Here is a 10,283-nt window from a genome sequence, read left to right on the forward strand (position 1 = left end):
TGACCCGGAAGCTGTACGCCGGCTCCCTCGGCCAATAAAGCGAGATGAGCGCCGCAACCCCAGAGTAGGCCACGACTGGATCTAATGGCCAGGGGTCCCTTTACCTTTACTTTTTCCCTTCTCCCAGTGCTTTTCATGCATAGGGATAATGGCCGCATCATGGCCTCTCACTGACATGGGGGAGCCTTTCTTTGTGTCTGCACATTTTGCTTTATTCAGTGCTAGTTCAAATTGAAACAGCATTCGCACTGTGGCAGCACAACTCAGAGAAGCAATGAGTGGGGACAGTGAGCAAGCCAGCAAGCCTAGCCATCTTTGAGCTTCGCTGTTGCCACCAAGTGGATATCTTTAGCCCTCAGTAGGGACGCTGGTGGCGCTGTGGTCTAAACCACTGAGCCTCTTGGGCTTGCCGATCGGAAGGTCAGCGGTTCAAATCCCTGTGACGAGGTGAGCTCCCGATGCTCTGTCCCAGCTGCTGCCGACCTAGCAGTTCAAAAGCACACCAGTGCAAGTAGATAAATAGGTACCACTGCGGTGGGAAGGTAAATGGCATTTCCGTGCGCTCTGGTTTCCATCACGGTGTTCTGTTGCACCAGAAGCGGTTTAGTCATGCTGGCCACATGACCCGGAAAGCTGTCTGTGGACAAACGTCGGCTCCCTCGGCGCCGCACCCCATAGTCGTCTTTGACTGGACCTAACCGTCCAGAGGTCCTTGGTTGCTTCTACCTCTGGTGTGTATTATTATTATTATTATTATTATTATTATTATTATTATTATTATTATTATTATAGCTAAGGTTTGAGCAATGCACCATACAAACAAAAATAAATAAAAATAACAGGAAAACACATCAGTGCTCAGTTCTGTTTTTTGAATCCTGGATCTTCCATAGCAAGGGTGTCTCCCCAATGTTGCTGGACTCCGACTCCTATCATCCCTGACCATTGGCCATGCTGGATGTGCTTGATGGGAGTTGAATCCCAACAACATCTGGAGGGCCACAGTTTTCCTGTACCTGCACTACAGTCTGGTTGGCTGCTTTCAGTTCTGTCTTAAATAATTTTCTCCCTCTTCCAAATAAGTCTTGCTCAGAGGACTTGAAGCACTAGCTGAGCAGGACTTAAGTCTGCTATGTGTTCTGAAAATGTTGAGAGTGAGCTTGGAATGGAAGTAAGCCCAATGAAATCCCATGTCTCCCAGCTTAATTGATATCTTAAATGTTTATCTAACTGGGCTGGCATCCTATACCTTTCGGAATGAAATGTCATTGCATTCTAGTGATTATTGTGAGTGCAGCTGAGGTTTATTTTTCCTTCTGTGTATGTAGTCCTTTGGCTTCCATAGGCATGTGGGTGGTTCCATCACACAGTGTGCCAAGCCGAGGGGGCATGTAACCGAGAAGATCCATTTGGGGGGAAACCAATCTTGGCCTCGCACAATATTGCGAAAGATTACCAAAGTCCATCCCTGCCATAGGTGATAGTAGGGTCCAGTCTACTGGATTGCAGGGTTAAGAACATAAGGAGATCCTGCTACATCAGGCCAGTGGCCCATCTAGTTGCACATCCTGTTGTCACAGTGGCAAACAAGATACCTATGGGAAACCCAATAGCAGGACCTGAACGCAACAGCAACCGTTAGTCTACCACCCACAGTGGAGGATTGTTTTTCTAATGGTTAATTGAATTCTTTATCCCCCTGCATTCCAAAACCTCTTCATTTGGTCTTTGATTTTAACTCGCGTGTCCACTTTATTTAACCCACCCATCTACCTTATTTTAGTATTATTTTTTTAAGGGCAGAAAAGAAGAGAGAGATCTATTCATAAGTAATATGAATCACCTTATACATTAAAAAAGGACCAAATGTTCATCATGAATGATTAAAACAGCACGCAGCCATGATGCTTTGAAATCCAACAATATTTTGCACAGTATGTACATGTGGTTTATTAGGTGAAATTCAGTAAGGTGAGTGCTCTGTAGCACTTTTCTAGTCTGTTTTTGCAGCTGGATAATCCATCACATTCAGCTTTTCCCACTTCAACCAGTGCTTGTTATAACTCCTCATTTTGTGTCCAAGTGTTAAGATGATGGACAGCATTTGCTGATTCAAATTTATCTGTGCTTTAAAGAGAGAGAGAGATTTGGATATCAGCTTTCAGATACCCAAGTTCTTTGCCCTTGTTGACGTGCTTCCCTTTCTGGTTTTGGCATTTATTCACATGAATTATTTTGTTAAAAATATAGAATTTATGAGTTACTAGAACACAGGATGAAAATAACCATTTGTGCAACCATTTTATATATAGCCGTTATATATAAAAACAATGAACTCTGTTCTCTGACTGTGGATCCTTATGTTGTCAAAATGGTTCCATCCCCCCAAACAAGAGGGAGGTATCAGTGGACTAAGGATACCCCAAGGTTTTCAGAAGCACTAAACAAAAATTATAGGGGGGGGGGAATCCAGCTCATTAAAGACTGTGGATGTGAAGAGGCCATTGAATGTTTGCTTGCCATTGGGTTGGAGTGGACAAAATAGGGAAAGATGGATGGAATGGCATATCCTGAAAGTGGGCACAGTTGGCTGACTGAACAACAACACAACAACTTTGTTGCCGGTCAAACGAGACCCCTTTCTTTGCTCCTCAATGTCTCAAGAATCAGCCCTAGACTTTGCTGGACCCTGAACCAAAGGAATAAGGAATGGGTGAGAGATTTCAGCTGAACTTAACTCTTGTAGATGGCACAGAACTCAAATTCCTCACTTTGTTCTCAGCATCTCCATCCCCATCGTTCTGCCCGGACACTGAGGTCCAGCACTGAGGGCCTTCTGGTGGTTCCCTCACTGCAAGAAGTGAGGTTACAGGGAATAAGGCAGAGGGTCTTCTCAGTAGTGGCACCTGCCCTGTGGAACGCCCTCCCATCAGATGTCAAGGAAATAAACAACTACCTGACTTTTAGAAGACATCTGAAGGCAGCCATGTATAGAGATGTTTTAAATGTTTGATGTTTTATTGTGTTTTTAATATTCTGTTGGGAGCCACCCAGAGTGGCTGGGGAAACCAAGTCAGATGGGCAGGTTATAAATAATAAATTGTTGTTGTTGTTAGCTTGCTTCAAGACTAGGTAGATCCCTCCCCTAGTCTTCCTTTTATTTTTACTTTATTCTCCCTCTCTATGCTTTTGGGTAGTTAGGGACTCTCTCAATCTTTAGGACTAAGTTGTGTGTATGCATTGAATGATTATTTGCTGCCCACATATTTGTAACCTTATTGTCTTAAGCAGCACCCATATACTTTGTCCCTTTCCTCTCTGTGTAATAAACCAATCTTTTTTTCTATTTCCTGGTGTGATAAGTTATTTAATAGGCTTGGGGCTTAAAGTATATACACACGTTCTTAATGGACATACATCCTGACTCTACTCAAAAGTTTCAATTCCTCCAAAGTCAAGATTCCTGCATTGCAGGACTACAAGACCATTTGGTCTTCTCCAACTCTACAGTTCTATGATTCTGTGATTCTAAGAGGGAACACTGGGTCTCTGCATGTGGTGGACATGCCTGTGACTTCAGGTGTACATCTAACACGTATTTTAGGAATGCTGGATATTTTTTACCGTTGCATAATGAAGTTATAAACACATGCAGAATAAATGCAGTTCAAGCAAATATCCAGGGCTTCCTTTGTGGTGCCAGTGTGGTGTAGTGGTTAAGAACGGTGGACTCGTAATCTGGTGAACTGGGTTTGATTCCCTGCTCCTCCACATGCAGCTGCTGGGTGACCTTGGGCCAGTCACACTTCTCTGAAGTCTCTCAGCCCCACTCACCTCACAGAGTGTTTGTTGTGGGGGAGGAAGGGAAAGGAGAATGTTAGCCGCTTTTAGACTCCTTTGGGTAGTGATAAAGCGGGATATCAAATCCAAACTCTTCTTCTTCTTCTTCTTTGATGCGTTTGTTGCAGCAGGTTTGACACCCAGTGAGGCAACGAAAGAGTGCCATGGATCACCATCCTGTTGCAGCTCTTCTAGCAAAATGTCAGGAATAGGTCAGCAATAAAAAACACTGGTGTCAGTGAAGTCAATGCTTTATTCAAAGTAACCAAAACAGTACAGACCTAGTGATCACAGCAACTCTTCCCAGTAGGGTGGAATATAAAAAATGTTCTGAAAATGCTTTTTTAAAAGTGTTTTTAAAAAATACATTGAATTTTCTATAAGGCTCACCATCACCATCTAGTGTCACATTAGTATGTGGCACTTAAAACATTTTATTTGCAGATATATAGCTTTCCCACCGTTCTCTAAGACTCCTCCCCATACCAGCCTCAGACTTCGATTTCTTGTCTTTCTTTGCTCCATCAGCTTCATCTCTCTGCATGTTTTGGGAGACCAGTGGGGAGGGAAGCTGGTCACAGCAGGAGGGGGAGACTCCCTAGCTTCTTCAGCAGCCTATCTCAACTCTACCTCTTGATCACCTTCTGCTTCTGGGCTGCTCTTTGCCGCAGCCTCTTCCTGCTCAGTAAATGACACCTCTTCTTCCCAGTTTGCCCCTTCTTCTCTCTCTGACTGCACATTGTCATCCCAACACCATTCCCCTGGCTTTTAGCCTTCTTCCCTTGGGGGTCCCCCAGCTGCTGCCTGCCTCCACTTCTGCATCCAGCCAGTCCCTGGCAATCTGCAGTGCAAATCTCCATCATGTGCACAGAGCTCTCACCTGCGTGTGCATACTACTCCTTTCTAACCTTAAGCAAGGAATTTTGCAACCAGTTTCATTACTGCTAAAGAAGGATTAGGCTGCAATCCTCTGGATGTTGTCCTGGGAGAAACATAACTGAAATTATAGTGCCTTTTAAGTTGTTGTTGTTTTTTTAACATCTTTATTGAAAGTTCAAAAAGTACATAATTATATGTGCACTAAAGATAGGGAGATGTAAATAAAAGAGAGAAAAAGAGAAACGGAACCTGTGTAGAAAAGAAAATAAAGGGGAGGAAGGGGATAACCCCCTAACTGTATATTTTACAAGGCTGTTATTGTACTTCTCCAGGCCCTAATTTATTACAGTATTTGTAAGAATGGATTCCAAATACCATTGAATTTGTCCATGGCAAGTCTGCGTTTGTATGCAAGTTGTTCATATGTTGCAAGATTATATAAGCCTTCAATCCAATCGTAGAAGGGAGCCACATTTTTGTTTTTCCAATTTATCAGGACTAGTCTTTTTGCTGTGGTGAGGGCACACAAAGTCCACTCGTGTTGTCCTTTTGTAAGGTCCCACGTGTCGGGTATATAATTCAAGAGGATATTTTGCTCTGAAAAATGTAAGGTTGTTCCATACAGTTCTGTTGATAGTTTCAGTTGCCTCCTGCCAAAAACCATTCAATATAGGACAATGAAAAAAGTTTTCGAGACGCATTTTTTAAGTAAATAATTTGAAATTACACTGTTAATATCAGTTCCGCAAATATGTCAATAATGGGTTCATGTTTTGTTTTGTTTTGCCTCACTGTATTGTAACACAAATGCTTGAGTAAGAATAGCCAAGGTGACTTATTTGTGCGGACAAGAGAAAGTATGTATGATCAAGTCAAAGCTAGCAGCAGCATCCATTTAATTCTCATTGATTTTGAGGCCTTGTGTTAACTCTCTCCTATTGAAATCAGTGGCACCTAACTGTGTTTAATCCACTGCCTGGATCAGGCTCCACATCTTTAGATGCGTAGGGCTTGGGTGAAGAACGCATTTGCTTGGACCGCCGCATATCGTATTTCCATCAATAGTCATATGGAAAATGTGCACTTGTGGAAATGAACAAGCATAGAGGGGTAGTTTGAAAAAATGCAGAGAATCATATAGAGTAGGAAAGGCCTTGCTGGATTGGGAAATAGAAAAAGAGCAAATTAATTCTTTTAATATATTTTAAAAGGCTTTGATGTTATTGTGAATGGGAAGACGGCCTGTTTTCCCTATGGGCTTCAGATAGCTGGCTGCCACAGGGGTGGAGTGGGTGATAAGTTCTAAAAACCTAGTTAAAACCTTTTTTCCCCTTCTTAAGATATTTCTTGGCTTCATAAACATTTCTAGCTTCTTCTGTTATGCATGTTTTTCCTCAGTGCCTATAGATAAGAGCAAATTGAATAGCAGTGATTGTGCAAAGCTCTCTGTTTTATGTTGCAAAGGAAGTTTTCGGTGCATCTTTGAAAATTCCCTTCGGTGACAATACGCAGTCAGCATATATCCTTGTGGAAAAAAAGAAGAAAAGATGAAGGTATTAGCCAATCTGATCTATCTAAATATACCATCAGAACTGAGAAAATAATTTGTCATAAATAATGTATTTTTAAGTCATCATATTTTATTTCTTCCTAGAATTTCTCTCTCTTTTTGGCGATAGATTTAAATGAAGTAGAAACTCTCCAATGAGTGGATAGGTTCTTTGCTGTAGGTTGTCAAAACTTTTAAACATTCGTAACCTTGCTTTCTTGCTTTGGAAAAGGAGTTGCTTTAAAAAAAATGTTTCGGGTGTTTTTCTTTTTAAAGGAACTACTGTACTACCAACTTTCTGAAAATCAAGAACCTTCTCGCAAAGTCGTAAGAAATGATTGTGGAAGGCAAAGGCAGAGAAGCTGTGGCCCTTCAGACATTGTTGGACTCTTATCAGCCTCAACCAACATGGCTGATGGTCAGGGATGGTAAGAGTGGTAGTCCAACAGCATCTGGAGGGTCTTAGATACATTGGTTTGCAGCCCCTTTGAGATCCCGTATTTTTGGCGGTTAAAGCTATGGTTTTCCCAGTAGTGATGTATGGAAGTGAGAGCTGGACCATAAAGAAGGCTGATCACCAAAGAATTGATGCTTTTGAATTATGGTACTGGAGGAGACTCTTGGGAGTCCCATGGACTGCAAGAAGATCAAACCTATCCATTCTAAAGGAAATCAGCCCTGAGTGCTCACTGGAAGGACAGATCCTGAAGCTGAGGCTCCAATACTTTGGCCACCTCATGAGAACAGAAGACTCCCTGGAAAAGACCCTGATGTTGGGAAAGATGGAGGGCACAAGAAGAAGGTTACAACAGAGGATGAGATGGTTGGACAGTGTTCTCGAAGCTACAAACATGAGTCTGACCAAACTGCGGGAGACAGTGGAAGACAGAAGTGCCTGGCGTGCTCTTTTTTTAAAAAAAATATTTATTAAATTTTCACAAATTATATAAACATACACATTACATGCTACAGACAAACCAACACAAAACAAACAAGTATAATTTCAAAACCTTATTTTCTTAAAACCTACTTCACCGACCTCCTCATACCTCCCCTTTCTGCATTCCAATTTCAAATTTGGTTCAGCAAATCCTCACCCTTAATTTTATCTAATTGTATTCTTTTCTTTTCTTTTAGCTTAATCTTTACAGCTGTAATCCACTTACTTTCTGTAGTCACAACATTTTAACACTCATTAATTTTACAATGTCTCTTAAGATAGATTTTAAATTTCTTCCAATCTTCTTCCGCCGTCTCTTTCCCCTGGTCTCGGATTCTGCCAGTCATTTCAGCCAGTCCCATGTAGTCTATCACCTTCATCTGCCATTCTTCCAGAGTGGGTAGATCTTGTGTCTTCCAATACTTTGCGATGAGTATTCTTGCTGCTGTTGTAGCATACATAAAGAATGTTCTATCTTTCTTTGGCACCAATTGGCCGACAATGCCCAAGAGAAAGGCCTCTGGTTTCTTAGGAAAGGTACATTTAAGTACCTTTTTCATTTCATTATATATCATTTCCCAGAAAGCCTTAATCTTCGGGCACGTCCACCAAAGGTGAAAGAAAGTACCTTCAGTTTCTTTACATTTCCAACAATTATTGTCAGGCAAATGATAGATTTTTGCAAGCTTGACTGGAGTCATGTACCACCTATAAATCATTTTCATAATATTTTCCTTTAAGGCATTACATGCCGTAAATTTCATACCGGTGGTCCACAACTGTTCCCAGTCAGCAAACATGATGTTATGACCAATGTCTTGTGCCCACTTTATCATAGCTGATTTCACTGTTTCATCTTGTGTATTCCATTTCAGCAGCAAGTTGTACATTCTTGACAAGTTCTTAGTATTGGGTTCTAACAGTTCTGTTTCTAATTTTGATTTTTCCACCTGGAAGCCAATTTTCCTGTCCTGTTTATAAACCTCCATTATTTGGTAATAATGGAGCCAATCTCGCACTTTAACCTTCAACTTCTCAAAGCTCTGTAATCTCAGTTTATCTCCCTCCTGTTCCAAAGTGCCTGGCGTGCTCTGGTCCATGGGGTCACAAAGAGTCAGACACGACTAAACAACAACAATATTTTTGGCACAGGGGCTGGGCCCCTCCAGGCCTCAAAAGCGTGGAGTTGAAGAGTGGAGCTGAGTGCGGCATGCCTCCAGCATCTGGCTCCTCCTCCTATGGCGGGGAAGGAGGGTCAAAACAGCCTCCCACCAAGAAGAGGTGGAAGAGTAGGAGCCGCCGGCCATCGAGCTGTATAGCTACCACATTTGGGTCCGCCCCTGGCTCCTCCAGACTTCCTGAGGTCATGTTGTGATGTCACACGTGTGATGTTGCCCCTCCACAACAACAGTTGCCTTCACAAGCTGTCACCTCTGTTGGGTTGCATCCAGCTAGATAATTGCATGCAGAGAACAACGTCTGCAACTGCAATGGGACTTCCCATTCCCCTCCTCCCCTAAATCTGCCCTAGGGTTTCCTCTAACCCAACAGAGAACATCTGTAGGTGCTGCAGGCAGCACACAAGGGGAGGAGAGGCAGTTGTGTTGCACTTGTCAAAGTCATTCCATGCACACAATGATTTATTACTACTACTACTGTTTATTAGATTTATATACCGCCCCTTTATCAAAAGATCTTGGGACAGTTCACAGGATAAACGTGATTTAGCTGGCTACATCCCATTGTGACTATTATAGTTAACCTCTATTCTCTGTCGATTGTAACCCTTCTCAAACAGCTCCAAAGACAGCTCTTTGTGTGCTGATGAGGTCATGTTGCCGTTTCTGGAAAATGTAGCCGCTGATGCTGGCTGACATACACAAAAACAAGACTTTTAGCACTGCCCTATGTGTTCAGAGCAACAAGCATCACTTTGGGGTTTTTAGTTGCTGTAACACCCCATCAACGAAGTGAGAATGAGGACTAAATTGCTGACAAGAGATCTCACCCAAAGTCAGATTGCCGGTTTTCTTAATGCAGGCTTCAAGACGCTCACATTAGAACCAGGTGATGCAGCTGAAACTCAGGCACTGAGTCTGCACTGAGGGCCATGTGGAAAGTATATATGAGAACTGAGCGGAGAGAACAAAATTGCACATCCATAGAAGCCTGTACAAATTTTACCCACTATGACGCTTTCTCCCTTCAAATTTGACAAGTCTTGATTCAAGACCTTGCAGATACTCCTGGTATAGGTGGCAGTGGCTGCTTACACAGGCAACAGTTACGTGGTAGGCCCCAATCCCGCGGCAGCAATGCTGGGCAGGATGGCTGGCAGTTGGGGATTCCCCTGTCTGCTTTGGTTGCCAGACTTTCGTGTCTATCTGGTTTTGAATTTCAGACAATTCGGCCAAGCCGGGTGGGCGTATCCTGAATGTCCCTTGATGATAAAAGCTGGTTGTGCCTGACTCTTGTCATACCTCAGCCCTCCAACAGAAAGCTGAGAGGGATATACCTTATTTTTCGCCCTATAGGACGCACTTTTCCCCCTCCAAAAATGAAGGGGAAATGTGTGTGCGTCCTATGGGGCGAATGCAGGCTTTCGCTGAAGCCTGGAGAGCGAGGGGGGTCGGTGCACACCGACCCCTCTCGCTCTCCAGGCTTCAGGAAGCTATCCGCAAGCCCTCTCCATGGCTTGCGGATAGCAGCCTGTTCTGGGGTCGGGGGAAGCTCGGGCTTCCCCCGCCCCAGCCCCGCACCCGGGGGGGGGAAGTATTTTTTTTTTCTTTATTTCCCCCCAAAAAACTAGGTGCGCCCTATGGGCTGGTGCGCCCTATGGGCTGGTGCGCCCTATGGGGCGAAAAATACGGTGTGTGTGTGTGTGTGTGTGTGTATATATATATATATATATATATATATATATATATATATATACACACACACACACACACATACACACACACACACACACACACACACACATATACATATACATATACATATACATATACACACCCAGTGCCTAAACCAAATCCCACCTACATCTGGAAAAAAATAAAGTTGTGGCCCATTTTT

The sequence above is a fragment of the Podarcis bocagei genome, assembly GCF_964188305.1.
Source record: "Podarcis bocagei genome assembly, chromosome: 10".
Classification (NCBI taxonomy): domain Eukaryota; kingdom Metazoa; phylum Chordata; class Lepidosauria; order Squamata; family Lacertidae; genus Podarcis; species Podarcis bocagei.